We start from the raw sequence: 18806 nt of genomic DNA, 5'->3' as shown, positions 1-18806 counted from the left end.
TATAAGAAAGGGTTCTAAGAGAATTCAGTCACACCTGCTCAATACCAATACATCTTAGAGGTCAGCAGAAAATTCAGAGATAATTTTCAGCCTTTCACATAGTAAGTTTTCATCTGGCTTCAGTGGAACATCAAGGGCAAACTCAACAAGAATTTATACTACCAAAGAAATCTGGATAAAAAAAATGATAGATAATTAATATCCTTTTACATAGTGCATCAGTAATGCTGAGGCTTAATGTGAAATAAACAGTTGAGTCAAGTTAATCTGATGATATGATGATTGGGCAATTTATTAGAGCCCCAAAAGGATGTTGCCACCAGAACAGGAAATAAAGGTTTTAAAACTTGTGGTAATTATTTTCAATCAGGGCTGCTTTCAAGGTCAAATGTTTAATACTAGCCATTATTTTCTCTCTGCTACCTTTGGCAGGCATTTCACATGACTCACCCATAAATATTTAAAAGAGAAGTAACTGCTGCATCAGCTTAACCTTCAGAGAGAAACGTAGGTGTCCAAGGTAAAGACTGTACTCAATTTTCTGATCCCAAAAAGACAAGCAAAATGCATTCTACATGTGTTAACAAATGGCTGCTGCTTCCTAGTACAACAATATAAACATTCCCTAATAAGCTGTCACTGTCCTAATTTTCCCATCTGGACCATTCTCAACCACTTGAGCAAATTGAGACAAATTACAAAAAGCAAATGCTCTCCATAAACGTATACTGCCAGCACAAAATAAATTAAACATGGGTTAACCTGTTGGCAGACTAGCATGAGTGAACAAGATGATGGAATATTTGGTGAGATTTGGCCACTTGTGATGAAATAACTATTTGACACTTAGCAGCGCTGGATGATTAAAAAAAAAAAAGCAGGTCTACCTCTAATGGCTCTTCTTCAATAGAGTGGAACAGCATGCTGTAAGCCAAGGATTGGTACAGTGGGAGTAAGAAAGAGCAGAACTGTAGGCATGAGTGAATACACCAGGGATCAGCAACCCTTGTCCCACGGACCCGCCAGGGTAAGCCCCCTGGGGGGCCGGGCTGGTTTGTTTACCTGCTGCATTCGCAGGTTCAGCCGATCGCAGCTCCCCCCGGCCGCAGTTCACCACTCCAGGCCAATGGGGACTGCGGGAAGTGGCAGCCAGCACATCCCTCAGCCCACGCCACTTCCTGCAGCCCCCATTGGCCTGGAGCGGTAAACTGCAGCCAGTGGGAGCTGCAATCACCGAAACCTGCGGATGCAGCAGGCAAACAAACTGGCCTGGCCCGCCAGGGGGCTTACCGTGGTGGACTGCGGGCCAAAGGTTGCCGATCCCTGGAATACACCATAATTGATATGCCATGCAGTTCATTTGTTGGTGGTAAAATTTTTTGCTGATCATCAGACATTTGATTAGCACAATGTTGATTTTCTCTGTATAACTGTTCTTGCTCTTTCAAGCCCCTACTCAGAAAAAGGACTTAAGCAAGTCGCTTAAGCAAATGCATTTGCTTGCTTTAAGCTCAAGCTTAAATGTCTCGCTGACTGAGGCCTTTGTGATTTTACTTTGTGATTTTACTTTGATTCACAATAGATCTGCTTTGTGGGATTATAATGAAGAGGTAAATCAATCAGTGTGTGCACACAAAATTCCGACTATCAGCCTCGCCCATAACTGTGGGACAGCATCATAATATTTGGAACCTGGTTAATGCTTTTAGATTTTGACACAGCATATTGATTCTTCAGTGCAAGGAAGAATTCAAAGTCCTAGGCCAATGCTGACACTGAGAATAGAGGTCACACTAAGTTAGAAGGGGAAACCAAAAGAGATAAATATACAAATGAAAAGGGAATCTACAGCATAAGTGAAGGGCAGTGGCACACATGGTCAGAAAATCTGTGAAAACAAATGACTGGCTTCCTTTAAAACTTTTCATCAACTCACTACATAATACCACTGTAAGTAGGGCCCTGATTCAGTAAAGTATTTATGCGAGCATCTAACTCTAACCATGCAAGCAGTCTTATTAAAATGCCTACAAATCTTGATGGATCAGGGCCTAAGGACGAAAAATCCTAACAGAAAAATATTCTCTAGGAGCCCCTACCCTTAAATGTGTATATATAATAGAGTTCAGTTTTCATCATTTAAAAATTACAGTAGTGAGTTGTGGCATTAAACTCATGAAAATACATTTTCAGTCAACGTCTCTCCATTTTAACCTGGAACCTTCTGAGGTTATTATTCAATCTTAAAACAGTTTTCATTAAATCATATTTAATACATTTATGATAGAGTCGACTACTCATGGAATCCGATTATCATTATACAAGGCAATGAAATACAAGCAAAGGGGAAAAAAAGTTATATCTAACAGAAATGTGAAAAGTGCAACAGCTGCTTCATCTGCCCTCTGCATAAACACATTCAAATCTTTCCCCTGACGTTGGTTACAAATGAGCAATGTCAATATTGACAGACATTCTATATGAAGTTAATAGCTTCTTGACCACTGGAGTAGTCTGTTACTATTAGCCATTAAACCAATTATTCAGGAATGATTTTTTTAAAAAAATAATTCCTGTATGTAATTATCCTACTGATAAATGCTTTATTGCTTCACATTAGCGCAGCAAAGGGTGAATGTAAGCAGAACCCAAAACTAAAAGTACTATCCATCGAATATTTTTGTAGAATGTGTGACAAAGTTCCTCCTCTACCTTGGTGGGTCTTGCGCTTATTTGCGGATTTGCTCACCTTGAAGCTTCATGGCAGCCCTCAATTTGGCCGTTTTTCTGAACCTACAGTCCAGGTCAACTCCTCCTGTGTCTGACCAGGAGTTGGGAGGATTTCAGGGGAACCCGGGCCCACCCTCTACTCTGCGTTCCAGCCCAGGGCCCTGTGGAATGCAGCTGTCTAGAGTGCCTCCTGGAACAGCTGTGCAACAGCTACAACTCCCTGGGCTACTTCCCCCTGGCCTCCTCCCAACACCTTCTTTATCCTCACCATAGGACCTTCCTCCTGGAGTCTGATAATGCTTGTACACCTCAGTCCTCCAACAGTCCGCGTTCTCACTCTCAGCTCCTAGTGCCTCTTGTTCCCAGCTCCTCACACGCACACCACAAACTGAAGCGAGCTCCTTTTTAAAACCCAGGTGCTCTGATTAGCCTGCCTTAATTGATTCTAGCAGCTTCTTGATTGGCTGCAGGTGTTCTAATCAGCCTGTCTGTCTTAATTGTCTGCAGAAAGTTCCTGATTGTTCTGCAACCTTCCCTGTTACCTTACCCAGGGAAAAGGGACCTGCTTAGCCTGCGGCTAATATATCTGCCTTCTATTATTCTCCTGTAGCCATCTGGCCAGACCCTGTCAGAAATGTTATTCTATAATATTCAAGATTGGACAAATGCACAAACTTATCCTTTTCACATATTTCTCAGTGGGACATGATAATTTATAAAGCAGTTTACCTTGCACTGGGAAAATGTAATAATTATTCTGCTTAGGCCACTCTTTAAAAATACTTCCTAGAACCAGTTTCCTCAAACTATATTGAAAAAGATATTATTCCAATAATAATTCAAAGACTTGTGGAGTTCTCTGTGCAACTATTCCCTGATATGAAACTACTGAAGAACAAAACTCCTGCACTTTTTCTCCAAAACTCGTTGAACTTCCATAACCATATGCAAAGATTTTGGCTTTGAAAAACAGCATTATGCCAAAGCAGAATACTGTAACACACACAATAAAATAATACTTTAATTTGTTATTAGAGGACGTGATATGAACACTAAATTCAGCTGTGATTATCTCTTTTTGGTGGTGGTAATAAATTATAGAATAGAAAACATTAATTGGCTATTAGTTCAACAAAACTTGTCATTTTCTAAGATTCCTGGTTTCTTAAAATTATCAGCCCAGATAACTACACTGTCTTTTTGATGCAATTTGCAAGGTTTTACACATAAAGACAGGAATTCTAGCATCAGAAACGCAAGACATTTCTCATACTATATGCCTGCGTGGTGCCTGGCACAATGAGGTCCCAATTTGTGTGAAGCCTCTAAGCCAGTGGTGGGTAACCTGCGGCCTGTCAGGGTTCTCTGCTGGCAGGCCGCCAGACAGTTTGTTTGCATTTGCACGGCTGCCCGCAGCTCCCAGTGGCCGCGGTTCACTGTTCCTGGCCAATGGGAGCTGCGAGAAGCGCCCCAGGTATGGTAAGGTCCAGCAGTGGATTTGCAGGAGGGACCTGGATGGAAAAAGAGGGGGAGTTGGTAAAAGTCCCCCGGGTAATTATGCAATAAACATGGGATTACCTGCACTTCTACTTGTACTTTTGTTCTATTAGTATGTGAAAGAGTGCTGGGCAACAGGAGCTAATCCAGCACACTGTAACTTCAATCGAGGCAGGTGTAGACTAGATGCACTACATCAGCGCAGCTGTAGCATGTCTGGTGAAGACGATCTATGTCCACGGGAGAGTGCCCTCCCGTCGGCATAATTACTCCACCTCCGCAAGAGGTGGAAGCTACATCCGCGGGAGAGCATCTCGTGCCAACATAGCGGCGGTATGGACAGCGCTTAGGGCACTGTAACTTGGGGAGGGGTCTTTTTCACACCCCTGAGCAATGCAAGTTAGCTTGACATAAGTGATAGCATAGACCTGCCCTTAGTTGCCCTGTGCACACCTGAATATGGGAACTGTGTCAACCTGATAGACTGAAGCTAGCTTTTAACTGTCCCTAGCCTAATTACCTCATTAACTCTGAAGGTACAAAGGCACAGCAAGGAAGTACAAAGGGGGGAAAGAGAAAACAAAAAAGCTTAGGCTAGTAGGGCCCTGCTGGGCTCAGGACTCTTAGGGCCTTTGAGCCGCTGCACAATCTGTGAAGGTAGTGGAAAGAAACTTTGTAAAGAAATCACTGGGTGCATTACCTGAAGAAGGTCTCCAAATAGCTTGTTTGTCTGGAAAGGAAGAGGAGCAGAACATGCCCCTGCCAGATAGTCATTTTTTTAAATAAAACAAGAAGGCAGTTAATAGTAATTCTATATTTGTATTTAGTGTTTGTCAATTTGAATAGACCCAGTTTTGAATCAGTTGTTCCCGTTTAGATTCCAGGATAAGCCTGTCTTTAAATATAAACCTGCATAATTGCTTGTGTGGGTGACTGGGGGGGAGGGATTGAAATCTGCATGATAATACTCTGTAGAACACACTACCTGCAGACGGGTGTTACAGCTTACTGAAATACTGCCTCAGGAACACTCCTAGCCATCAGACTCTCTTTAGCCTCATCCTCCAAAGGCACTTCTCCTGTTCCGCAGACAGAAAATCATTCCGTCAGTTTTCCACTTTCAGACTCCTATAGTTGGTGTAATCCCAGATGTCATAGCTTTCCAATGTCGTGCAACAGCGGAATATTTTTATATCATATTTTAGCAGATGGAATCAATGGCAGCCAGACCCATCACTGCCAGATGGCTGACCCTTATTTACCAATACAAGTTAAACAAAAAAAAATAAAACTTCAATCAGTTAGAACACACAAATTCAAACCTTAAAATCTGTTTTAGTGAGAGGGGAATGTGGGCAAGGCGCTGTGTGTCTTCCATACACATTTCAAAAAGCAGTAGCAGGTAGGTCAGCGGTGGGATTAGATAGACTAGTGGGATTTCAAGTTACACTATTACATCCCCCTTTGGATTGGAATGCAGTATCAGTTGCAAATTCTGAGGTGGGGATTAAGGCTTTTATCCTGCAAACACAAAAACATGTGCTTAACTTTACTTCAGTGGTACTGCTCACATGTGTAAAGTTAAGCACATGTTTAAGTGTTTGCAGGACCAGGACCTAAACCATATGTACAGTTGAAAGGGTCAAAGCTTTTGGTAATGGGATAGGAAGAGGAACATCTACTGCATAATTGCCTATTTCCTTACCTGTAGAATAGGTGTAAGCCCCAGAGCTAGAAGGCTTACATGAAACAAGAACATTCTGATCCCGCTCGAGCAGTGGTGGGCAACCTGTGGCCCACGGGCTGCATGCAGCCCATCAGGGTAATCTGACAGAGAGACATTTTGCTGACATTGAGTGTCCGCAGGCATGGCCGCCCACAGCTCCCAGTGGCCACGGTTCGCCGTTCCTGGCCAATGGGAACTGCAGGAAGCAGTGGGCCGAAGGGATGCTGGCCGCCGCTTCTTGCAGCTCCCATTGGCCGGGAACGGCAAACCATGGCCACGCCTGCGGACGAAGAATGGCAGCAAAATGTCTCACTGCCCGCAATCAGATTACCCTGATGGGGCACATGCGGCCCATGGGGTACAGGTGGCTCACCACTGCTCTAGACAGAAAGAGGAAAAGCTAGCTCTGACAGGCTTAACTTACATATAAAAATTTTGCCCTAGTGCAGTTCTGCACAGGTTTGATGTTGTACTGTTGAAGATTGTGTGTCATTTTTGGAAATAATAGTAAATGGTGCACATAAATGTTATTATAGGAATGGGGGAAATTGTGCAAGGCATAGCCTGAAGAATGTGGGTCACCTTCTGCTGACAAGTAATGGACTCTGATTGTGTAGTGAGACCAAATTCAACAAGAGGTACAAGAGACTCTTAGTGCCTCTGTTCAGGGCTCTTGCTTAGCTTTGGTTTCCTGCCCTGAGATTCTAGCTCCTATATAGAATTAATTGTGTGGGACTGTAGCTGTTAACTAATTAATTGTGTGGGACTGTAGCTGTTGACTTCACTGAACCAAAACCTGGCGATAATGGGTGGTGGAGAGCTGACTTCACTGAACTAGGACCTGTGGTAGCAGGTCAGGAGGAACTGACTTTGCAGAACCCAACCTCTCAGTAACAGGCCCGAGAGGGACTTTTTAGGATGGGTTTTCACTGGAGAGCAGCAAATAGCCAGGGAAAACCACCTCTTGGTGATCACTGAAGCTAACTGGCTTCATAAGTGAGGTTTAGGCAGGGAAGCTGGAACACTGTTATAGTGGGGATGCTGAGAGCCATTGAACTAAAATGTAAACCCTGTATATGATGGAAGCCACTTCAAGTCAGGGGGTGCTGCAGCACCTCCCTCCCCCCGCACTCCTAATTCCAGCACCTATGGGTCCAGGTGGCTGGGGACTTGGTTAGTGAATAAAAGTTCTGGGCTGCAACAAGCCAAGTAATTAATAATGGAGACTTCAAACTCAGTATCCTTCAGATGCTGTTAGTTAGGGTTTTGCTAATATAATTTTGACATGTGTATAGATGCTTATCTTGTTTTCCCCCCCAAAAAAGTGATTCTATATCCCTAGAGACTCTAAGACCTTGAATGGGGAAGAAACACCTTATAAAGGTGACTGGGGTTTTACATTTTAAGTTCCTAAAACATGGAAGCAGATAAGGTTTTAGATGGAGGCACAAGCCAATCATTTTATTTTTAAAGGAGCCCTCCACTTCATTGAACCTGGCCCTTACTACAGCTAATGATACCTGGGAAAGGGTTCCACAGGGATAATAATGGTTACTTACTACTGAGATCTAGAGATTAAAGATAAATGCATAAGTGCAAAGTATCGTGACATTTAGAAAAGGGACAGCACCAGGATATTCCCTGGTTTAAAAAAAAAAAAAAAAAAAGCTAATGACAACATCCTATGCAACTGAAAAAGTTGTAACACTGAAGAGAGGTTTATTATTATTTTCATTATTGACCTATAAAACAGCATGGCTCTGTTTTTAATTCTTTGCTTGCGTGTGAACTTCCAGACATTTTTCACTGATAACTAACATACCACCAGTCCCATTTTGCAGTGTTTCTCAGAACATTACACACTAGGTTATATCATTCAAAAGAACTCAGCACATCTTCCCTACTAATGAAAGCAAATGTTCATGGTGTAATCACTTGCTTCAGGTAATTTTTTGCCAACTTGGTTAAATAAGACAACACTGATTTATATTAGATAATGAAACCAGAGCCCAACATTTTAATTCTCATTTTGTGTGTGTCTGTACCATAGACAAGATTAAAACGCATAGGGGCTATAAACCACTAACTGCTTGAGGGCTAGTAAGAAGCTTCCTCTATGGGCCATGTAATTTAATAATTGCCCACTGTGGGGTTTCCTGCACCTTCCTCTGAAGATTCTGGCATTGGTCACTGTCAGAGCCAGGATACTGGACTAGATATCCTGGATCTGAGCTGGTTTGGCAACTCCTATGTTATATATTATATACACAAACACAAATATAAAATATAATATCTATTTGCACACAGTATATTTATAATATAAAATCTGACTTCAGTATATCTATCACAGGAGACATAAGCATTTGATACCTCTTCCTGAAGCATCTGGTAATGGCCACTGTCAGAGACAGAATATTGAACTAGAAGGACCAGATGGCTGATCTAGTATCACCAGTACTACCTTCCTATAATAGAATAGAAAACAAAATGTGTTATCAATCATTTTCATAATAATCTGCAATTAATTAGCAAAATGATATTCAAAAGGACACTGATTGAAGCAATGTAAACTAATAAAACTGCCCCCTTTGTTCTAATCTCTTTATTCTTCTGTATTCATTAGTTGCTTTTCAATTAATTTTTTTAAGCAGAAATTTCTCTTTGCTTTCTTCTCTGCCCTTTCAACCCCTTGCCTCTCTTCTTCTGCTGCAAAACCACAACACCTGCAATCAAGAGGGCCAGAAGAACCCTACATTCAGAGTATAATGTTCTAGGTACCATGTGACAGGGAAAACTGAAACCACTTCCTGATGTAATGCCTTCTGTCAACATCCTGTACTCCCGAGGAGCTATTTGAGATAAGTGATAACACCAGATCTTGATTTTGGAGCACCACAGCACAGATTTCTAAGTCAGCTGGCATAAAGAGAAGGCTGTTATTTCAGGGGGATGGGGCTGTTTAGGCCAGATCTGGAGAGTGGTCAGGGTAGCCCGGCTTGACTCTTTGTCCTCTGATGGGAGCTTCTGACCCATTGCACCCCACAAAAAAGGGGCTGTTGGGAGTCACATGCTGGCTCTGGGGGTGTTTGCAGGGATCCCAGTCCAGTTCTTTCTCCCTCCACAAACACATTACAGCTCCACCAGGTCCCCGGAATTCCCAGTGTTGCTGCTGCTACCTTAGTGGCAGCATGATTCTGGTACTTTGGAACATTTGTGTGTTCATTTGGCATGATACCAAAAATTTTCCTGAAGAACACAAACAAAAGAAGATAAATGGGGATTTCCCAAAGTTTCAGCAAAACCTATACATAACTTCAAGGAACAATAAAAAGGCACATTTCTAGCTCAACCTTCCCTTTGCCAAGTTCCAGAGACCTGCTGCAAAGCATGGAAATATTAGCACTACTCATGAAAAGGCTGTGAGAATCCTCTGTAATGAAACACATTAGGCTACCTAAATATAGGGGTTAACTATTATGTCCCTATAATATAACTATGAACAGAATGTACAGCCCTGTTAGGTGGATCTAGTTCTCTACCTCATTCATAACCAGTTAATTGCATTATTTGATTTTAGAAATTCAAGTTATTTTAACTGGAGACAGTTTATTTCCTTAGTGTATTAGCATAACTCCAATAATGATGTTTCCTCTGAGAATTGTTATTTTGGCTATGAAATGATTACAAATTCAAAATCCACTTTCCACAAATATTCTGCAAAAATTTCGTAAAATGTGCTGTTTCTGCAGAGTCCTATCAAACTCATTGGCTAGAATATTATGGAAAGCAAATACAGTCAAAGCAAATTTATTACAAATTTGAAAGAATATTCACAGAAATTTTTCACTCTTTCTTTTTACACTCTTGCTCCAGAAATTTAGTTGAGTGCAACACATGAACATTTAAAATCCTTTAACTCTATACAAACGATAAAACACAGTTTGGATTCCTCAAATCTCTTTCAGGGAAGCATTCCAAGACAAAAGTCATTCCTTCTATTTGGGGTATTACATTATGAGCAGTTATCTCTTACCCACAGCTGAATACTCAGGAAGATTGGGTATTTCAGTACCCACCTACATAGATTTGTTCTTAGTAAGATAATTTTGGAATACAGAATCAAAGTGTTCAGCTGTGGCTACTTGAATCATCAATAGAGATGTTTCACAGTCCCTTATTTGAAATTAAAAAGTGTAACTAGAGCTGGATTAGACATTATAAATGTATTTATTCATTTAATTTCTATGGAGACTTTTTCCACACAAGTCTTACATACTCAACAGTGTTCAAAGTGAACTAATATGTACTAAATGCGTGTACTTTTTGTCCATGAACTACCAAACTGTGACGTTTAAGTAATAACAATGAGTGTTTGTTTTTGTAATGTGTTACTGTCCATGAAATTCAACCCACAGTTAGAGCTCAAGTAAATTCGTACATACAATAGGGAAATGACTGTTGTGCGCAACAAATATAAGAACATAAGAATGGCCATACTGGGTCAGATTAAGGGTCCATCTAGCCCAGTATCCTGTCTTCCAACAGTGGCCAATGGCCAGGTGCTCCAGAGGGAATGAACAGAACAGGAAATTATCAAATGATCCATGCCCTGTTGCCCATTCCCAGCTTCTGGCAAACAGAGGCTAGGGACACCATCCCTTCCCATCCTGGCTAATAGCCATTGATGGACCTATCCTCCATGAATTTATCTAGTTCTTTTTTGAATCCTGTTATAGTCTTGGCCTTCACAACATCATCTGACAAAGAGTTCCACAGTCTGACTGTGGTGAAACCTAGTTCTTGTGTTTTGAGAAGGAGTAAATAACCCTTTCTTATTTATTTTCTCCACACCAGTCATGATTTTATAAACCTCTATCATATCCCCCCTTAGTCATCTCTTTTCCAAGCTGAAAAGTCCCAGTCTTATTAATCTCTCCTCATATTAGAACCGCTCCATATCCCTAATAATTTTTATTGCCCTTTTCTGAAGCTTTCCCAATTCCAATATATCTTTTTTGAGATGGGGTAACTACATCTGGATGCAGTATTCAAGATGTGGGCATACCGTGGATTTATATAGAGGCAATATGATATTTTCTCTCTTTTTCTCTATCCCTTTCTGAATGATTCCCAACATTCTGTTCGCTTTTTTGACTGTTGCTGCACATTGAGTGGATGTTTTCAGAGACCAATCCACAATGATTCCAAGTTCTCTTTCTTGAGTGGTAACTGCTAATTTAGACCCCATCGTTGTATATGTATAGTTGGGATTATGTTTTCCAATGTGCATTACTTGCCATTTATCAACACTGAATTTCATCTGCCATTTTGTTGCCCAGTCACACAGTTCTGAGAGATCCCTTTGTAGCTCTTTGCAGTCTGACTGGGACTTAACTATCTTGAGTAGTTTTGTATCATTTGCAAATTTTGCCACCTCACTGTTTACCCCTTTTTCCAGATCATTTATGAATATATTGAATAGGACTGGGCCCAATACAGACTCCTAGGGGACCACTATTTACGTCTCTCCATTCTGAAAACTGATCATTTATTCCTACCCTTTGTTTCCTATCTTTTAACCAGTTACCAATCCATAAGAGGACTTCCCTGTTATCCACAGGAATAATACAAACATCAGTCCTGGAATAAGTAATTAATTTCTTGAAAAAGCAATTTAAGCCAATATTACAGTTTCCCTGCTTGCTTTGTCAGAGAACATAAAATAATACCCCTGATTTCTCCACAGCAGCTCAGGGTGATATGGAATACATTTTCACAGTAGACAACTGCTGGATCATGCCTATGTTTAAAGCACACAATCTTCTAGAAGCATATTTGTCAAAATAAAAGTGTGAAGAGAATCCTGTATTTTCACTTACATTCACAAACGTTAGTAAACAATTGGGGGAATGCACCTGATGTACAAGCCGGTCAAATTTTCTAAAATATTTTCCTTCAGTTTCTGAAGCATGTACGCCTGGCCAGAGTTACTTAAAATAAATATCAAATGAGATTCTGAAAGTGGGAAATTGGTTTCATTTACTATTTTTACATAATAGCAAAGAAATTTAGGTCTACTTGCCTATGACTAACACTGTCTCAAAAGTCTTTCCTTTGCCCAACAGCTTACTTCTTTCCTTCTGGGTTCTGTTTTCCATCTCACCTCATTTGCTTTTTGGCCCAGTCTACACTGGCACATTTGACCATAGTTATCAGCAGTCATGTTTACTGACAGGATGATGAAGGTGGTTTAGCAGTCAGTGAAGACCAGATCAAACTGTGTCCACTGTGATATCAGCTAACTGTGATTAAGATATAACATGCATTCGCCTCATCTTCACAAACTGCTAAATCATGCTTAGCAACATATTGGTGAGCACCATTTGTCCTTCATATATTTCTCTTTTGGTGCATGACTTTTTGTGTAGAGTACTGTTTGTTTGTGATAATCAAAATGATTTTCAACTAAAAACATAATCAGTTAGGGCAGATCAGTCAACCAATGTCAATATAACTCACTCCTTTGTGCATGGGGGTATCATGGGTCATAATATGGCCACGCGTGATTGTGAAGAGCAGAGAATACCACGTGGGAATTGTAAGTGAAGAACTGTGGTCTTCGCTTTAAAAGCTGGTATCCACATTCTGCAACTCTTTTTCAATGGGAATTTTAGCTGTATAAAGAAAACAAGATCTGACCCAGAGACAACTGATGTAGAGCAGGCTTGATCTTGGACACATACCCTTGATTTATTTTTTTGGCAAAATTTCTCCCTAAATTGCTTATCACGCAAATTACTCATGTCCCTTTCCCTTTCTTTCTAACTGGACACACTTTTAGTTTATTCTTCTACAGATTTGGTGAAACCAATACAAATTTGCAAAACATTTAGATGTCACTGAATCTGCATTTTTTGACCAAAAAAAAAAAGTTTAGGCCAAAAAATTTCACCATGTTCTAGTGAGCACATCCAGTTACATGACCCATTATGGAAAAGTCATATAGAATTGAACATAAAATTATATCCTTTCTATAGTTTTATTGGGCCTTTAGAACTTAAATGAAATTGTATCCCTATAGAATTCTACAGGGTGGTTCAACAAAGGGTATAGTAATGTTATAATTCTCTATCTATTCTTTATATATTTTTACAGTCATTACTATAGATATTTATTACATTTCTATACAAGCCTATAGCTTTATTCATGGTTATTGAAATTCCACTGTGCCTCTGAGGTTGAGGAAATAAAGCATGGTGTGAAGCATGTGTATACCAACTTGAAAGAAGTAGAACTGGTAGTCATGTTTCCCCTAAGTGGCTGACTTTGCTCCTGCTTATCCCATGGTCCTGCTGGGTTTCAGTGCACTAGGCCCTGTACTCTGACACATGCACATTCCTTCCAGCTATCCACTGTACTCTGTTTCTCTGATGTCTCTTTTCAGCCTTCCCTTCTGCTAGATAATGTTGCCAACTCATTGCCTCATTGCTAAAGTGTGGAAATCTCTACCATGGGCTCCTCCTTGGGGCTGCTCTTCCATTCTGAGTTCTGTGTCATCCTTGCCAGTTGTGGTGTTGTGTTTTATATCACTGCCTACACTAATTACTTCCCATTATTTCCTCTGCACACAGGGGAATGAGCAAATCTGGTGTGTGAGAGAGACTTTGTGGAACCTGTAATGCATGACTGTGGGAACGCTGTATACTCCATCCTTTTAAAGAGACAGAATCGTAACATTGTTACAATTTGTGATATCACAATGTAAGATAAATACTTATATTCATTAGGGAAGCATTTTCTTGTGGCCTAGACAAAGAGGGCAAACTATATCACTGTTTCTTTTATGAAACTGACCAACATAAAGCCAGATCTGCCAAGATGACAATACCAGAAAACTGCCTTTGAATAGTTTTCCTGTATAATTTCTCTTAAAAATGGTATAAACAGGTGGGAACAAGAAGATTTTTCGATTAAAAGCATAAATAATTATTCACATTTTCAAAAAGCAACATGTGGTACAGCAAAACATATAAATCTCATCTGTTCTCCTCCTCCCACACTATCTACATTAGCGGCAACAACCGCTATTTATTTTTTCTTGTAGCAGCCCAAGTGAAACAGGACGGTAAAAAGAAATCTCAGCACATTTTAGATCATGTGCTTGATAAAGCTGTTTTCTTAGACAGACAAAGTGTGAAATTCTTGTCATGGTTCTTAGTCTAAGTAATTTGAGTAGGTCACCATTCAGCCTGCTGCCCGGAGCGGAACACTTACTGTAGTGCTACACAGAAAATGTTTCCTCCTGTCCAACATTCTTCCCCTGATGAAATAAGAAGATTAAGAGGATTCAGTGTCTCTCCATTTGAATCAGTTTATTTGGCTGCATTATTTTGCTTTTTTGTAGCTTGTCAAAATTGTGCTGTTTTTAAATGGTTCTACTTTTATTATTTCACCTTTGATCAGCTTTCGACCTTCTCATCCTGCAGTGTATGGCCTTGTTTTGAAGGTACCTAAAGGAATTCTACAAATGTTTAAATTTCAGGCTGCCTACTACCTTAGGGCAAAGGATTAAATGCATACCGGCTCTTTTTCTGCAATACAAGACTGTTTCTTAACACAGTTTCGCAACAAAGGCACCATTTTGTTATGTTCTATATTTTCTGCCAAATAATTTTTACTTCCTTTTTAGTCTGGTTTTTTTTTTGTGAAGATGTCTTTATTCTTCTGGGGCGATAAAATATAGTGGTTAAAGCATAAAACTAGTGCGGCATTCACTTGCAGTACAGAAGAGACAAAGCTGTTTTATTGAATGCAAAGATGATTCTTCATCCAGGCTGATAGACACAGACAAACCTTGTAGTTTTGGCTGGCTCTTTAGCTCACAACCTATAGTGCCTACTGTCACCCCAAGGGGGTCTCCCTAAGCTGTAGATCGGATTAAGCAGTTACAGACTGTTGATTACAACAGATTCAGGAAACCTGGGTTCCATTCTTGATCCTATCACAGACTGACTGTGTAACCTTGGGCAAATTGTTTGACCAGACTCTCTACCTCCATTTCCTCATCTTCTTTTCCTTATTCCCTACTGCCAACATCACCATCAAATTGTGACTTGTGTGTTCAGTTGTATAAATTAAATCAGTATTCCTCTTTGTGTTGATTCCCTGCTATTCCATCTGTATGGCAATACTGTTGCTAATATGAGTCTTGTCTCCATTGTACCTATGGCTTGAGCTTTTCTGGTGATCCACCGTCTCCCATCACACTAGTTGGAGTACAACATCCAGGAGGATTCGAGAGCCCTACAGCTTTGCTAGGCAGAGAAATTTTCACAGCAAAGTTCACTGTTTTGAAATTTGACTTTGTTCCATTTTGGAACAAAATCAAAAATTTCACAGTTCTCTGAGAAAATGAGAGAGAACAAAGCAGCGCAGCCCACCTGATAGGTTGTCCTGGAGCCATGAACCATGGAACCTTCCTGAGGTCCCTGCCTCACAGGCAGTCCACCTAGTAGCCTGTACCAAAGCCACAGGCCCTAGTGCCCCGGTGTCCTCAGCCCTGAGGTAATCCACATAGTTGGCTTCTGTGTACCCTGGAAGCCTGGGCTTGACAGCAGCCCTCTAGGGAGGCTGCCAAGCAGCTGGGTGGGTGAATGGCAAGAAACCAGGCAGGTTTCCACCCATCCACCTGACTGGTTTCTGGAAGTACTTCATCAAAATCAAAGCGTCTCCACAAAATATTTTGATTTTGACAAATTGACACCTTCTGACCAAAAATACCTGTTGAATTGGAATTTTTCCAATCAGCTCCACCCAGCAGTACTGATGAAAGCTCCTGAGCTGTCTCTCCAATATATGCATATGCAGTGTATACTTTCGGTACAACAGTAATTAAAGCTGGTCAAAACTGGTTCTTTTTTCCCCCAAAAGACTTTGATTTTGTTTAAAATTTTCATGTTTTGTTTTGAAATATTTCATTTGTGAGAAATATCCCACTTTCTTTTCTTTTTAAAAATGTCTCTTTTTTCCACAAGGAACAGGGAAAGGGCATAAAAAAGTAAAACAGTGGGCAAAAATCCATGCTCCTTCTTACTTTAAAATTTTTCCACTAGTAGGAAAGTCAAACTGTTACGTCCTCACTTAAAGCGAGAGAATTACAACAAAAAATGAGAAAAGTGTTCATTTTAAAAGAGAAAGTGTTACTTCCCATCACATCTGGTTTGTTTCCTTTTTTTTTTTTTTGGTTTGATTTTTTAACTCCTTTTATACTACACACACACACACACACACACACACACACACACACACACACCCCTAATGGAAAAGATAGGAAGGGAAGTAAAACACTAACAGAAGATGGGCAGTTTTCCTCAGTTTCAAAACAAAATATTTCAACAATGCAGAAAAATTTCAGGGGGCAAAGTTCTCAATTTTTTTCCAAAAATATCTCAAAAACTATTTTCCATGATAAATTTCATTTTCAACAAAACTTTATTTTTCATTAACAAAAAATGCAACTATCTCTCATAATGCTCTTAAGGGTTCCATGGAGGGAGGGAAGGCTTTGGGATTTTTTAAAAGCTCATTAGGAGTGAAGCCTTATATTTAGGGCTTTGGAGTGTGGGGTAGTGGGTGGCTACTGGATTTGATTAAGTTCCAGTTTACAAACATGGTGTGCTCGATCTTTCAGATATTCTGACACACAGTCCTGGAACTTTCATCAGCCAAATAGCTTTCAGGTGTTCTCAGATATGCTGCCCTGATTATAACTAGGTGTGTGTGGGGGGGGTTGCTTCTGAAGAAGTCCACACACTGCTTGGCTTATTCCAGGGATGTAGCTTTGAAGCTTTTCCCATCACGAACGCTTACAGCCACATGGCAAAATTCATTTAATTCTCTTAAGATTCTGGCAAGATCCCCAGAGACAGCATGGTCCCAAAAAGGAGGAGAATGTGAAAGTTCTATAATAAAGGTGTTGAGTTGTACAATAATGTACATTGTAGTGAGAAGGCGATACTATGAATTCTAGCACACTGTTTCTTGCTCTGCTCATAGACTGTGAGATCCTTGTCTGAACAAACTGTTTTGGAAAATAAAGGTCATCAGAGGCTGGGAGGCAGGAGCAGATTGGATATGGGGGTATGGCTCTTGACTCTCCACACAGCACCAGACCCTACAGCATAAATCAAGGAGAAATAAGCTTCACTCCGGGTGTGAGCAATATACACTATACTCCTGGGAGAATTCTGTGCCACTGCGCAGGTGGAGAATTTATATCCCCACAGATTTCCCTGATGGGGAAGCAAAGGGAAGCCACAAGATCAATCATGTGACCCTGCCCAGAGCAGCCAGCAGAAAGGTAAATCACTGTGGGGCATGGGGCGGGACTGGGGAAGACCGGACTGGTGCCTCCTACCCTCTGCTGGGCTCAGCTGCTAGTCTCAGCTGGGCTGGGGAGGATGGGACTTCCTCTTCCCCTGAATGGCATCCAGGGCCGGGTCAGACCCACCCCCAGATTTCTCCCCCAGCTGTAGGAAGCTCTGCAAACTCCTGCACCCATCGCTGCTCAGCTGCAGGGGGAGGGATCCCTGTACATGGAGCTGCTCCCCATCCACCTAACCCCTATACATCCAGATCCCCTCATACCCAGACCCTACCCCCGAGCCTCACCCCCAGCACTCAGAACCCCCACAATGAGCCCCACTTCCCCAGCACCTGGACCACTCTGATGAGACACCCACACCCGGATCCCTTCCCCACCAAGACCCAACCACCTTCACCTGGACCCCCCTGCAGAGTCCCATTACCATTGCACCCAGAACCCCCCCCCAACAAGCCCATGTGCATCCTAATCCTCACCCCCGCGCACCCAGATACCTCATTGAGCTGCCCACACCAGATTGCTCCACACAGAACCCTCTCAACCCACACCTAGGATCCCCCCCACACTAAACCCCTCCACACTTGGATTCTGTCTTGCTGAGCCTGCCTGCCCACACCTGGCACACCTGGCATGGAGGGGCAGGGCTCTGGGGTGTTTCTGGGGCAGGCCTTGTCCTTGTGTTGTGTCAGGGTTGTGTTCAGCCTCACTGCTGAGTCCATGTCCTAAGGGGAAAGCTACACAGTGATCTCCCACTTCTGGGCAGCCAGTGGCCTATGCTCCCCAATGCCATGCTGGAACCTTCACATTTATATGACAAATAAAATTTGCAGAATTTTAAAATATTGTGCACAGAATTTTTAAATTTTTGGTGCAGAATGCCCTCAGGAGTAACACCACACTTAATAAACTGATAATGAATGGAATGTTACCAGCATCCACACCCAACAGAATTAATCTTCCCACATCACCAGAGCGCATCAGCTATTCCACAGGCAGAAGAGATTTTTTTTCTGATTGCCAAGAACATTATAGGCTCTTTGGAAATAAAAATATAAAATGTCTAGAGGTACCATTTTACAAGTAGGAAAGTGAAAAGAAGCAAATCATACAAAACCATGGCTGCTCCATCCTGTCACTTTCTGTAACCAGCTGGTTGCTAGAATAGCTCAGCAGAAGGGCCAATATGCTGGATAGCTGATATCTTTGCAGTGGCTTCTGTAACAAACAGAGGAAGCTTGATTACCACCTACTGATCACTGATACTCCAGCAGTAGCAGCAGGATCAAATGGGGTCCCAACAAGATCAGTGTGTGTGAATTCCCTCACAACAAACAGTACCATCTTAAGTCCACCCACATGACTTGATTGTTCAATCTCTACACATACTGGTGACCTCCAACTGACACAAATAGTCCCATGTGTGCAATGGTTACACAACTGAGCCCTTGCATTCAAGCTTGAGATAGAATT

General features: G+C 41.4%; 1 long non-coding RNA gene across 1 annotated transcript in view; it reads right to left on the bottom strand.

Moving 5' to 3' along the window:
• Window positions 1-18551, bottom strand: part of LOC141982525 (uncharacterized) — a 33272-nt gene extending 14721 nt beyond the window's left edge. The window contains exons 1-3 of the long non-coding RNA XR_012638110.1: window positions 18446-18551; window positions 14228-14273; window positions 8324-8418 (exon numbers count right to left, since the gene is read on the bottom strand). This is a non-coding gene — a long non-coding RNA (uncharacterized LOC141982525). The remainder of the gene's footprint in view (window positions 1-8323; window positions 8419-14227; window positions 14274-18445) is intronic.
• Between the last annotated feature and the right edge of the window lie 255 nt (window positions 18552-18806).

The sequence above is a fragment of the Natator depressus genome, chromosome 1, assembly GCF_965152275.1.
Source record: "Natator depressus isolate rNatDep1 chromosome 1, rNatDep2.hap1, whole genome shotgun sequence".
Classification (NCBI taxonomy): domain Eukaryota; kingdom Metazoa; phylum Chordata; order Testudines; family Cheloniidae; genus Natator; species Natator depressus.
Note: the sequence above shows the minus strand (reverse complement) of the source record. Positions and strands in the feature narration are given on the sequence as shown.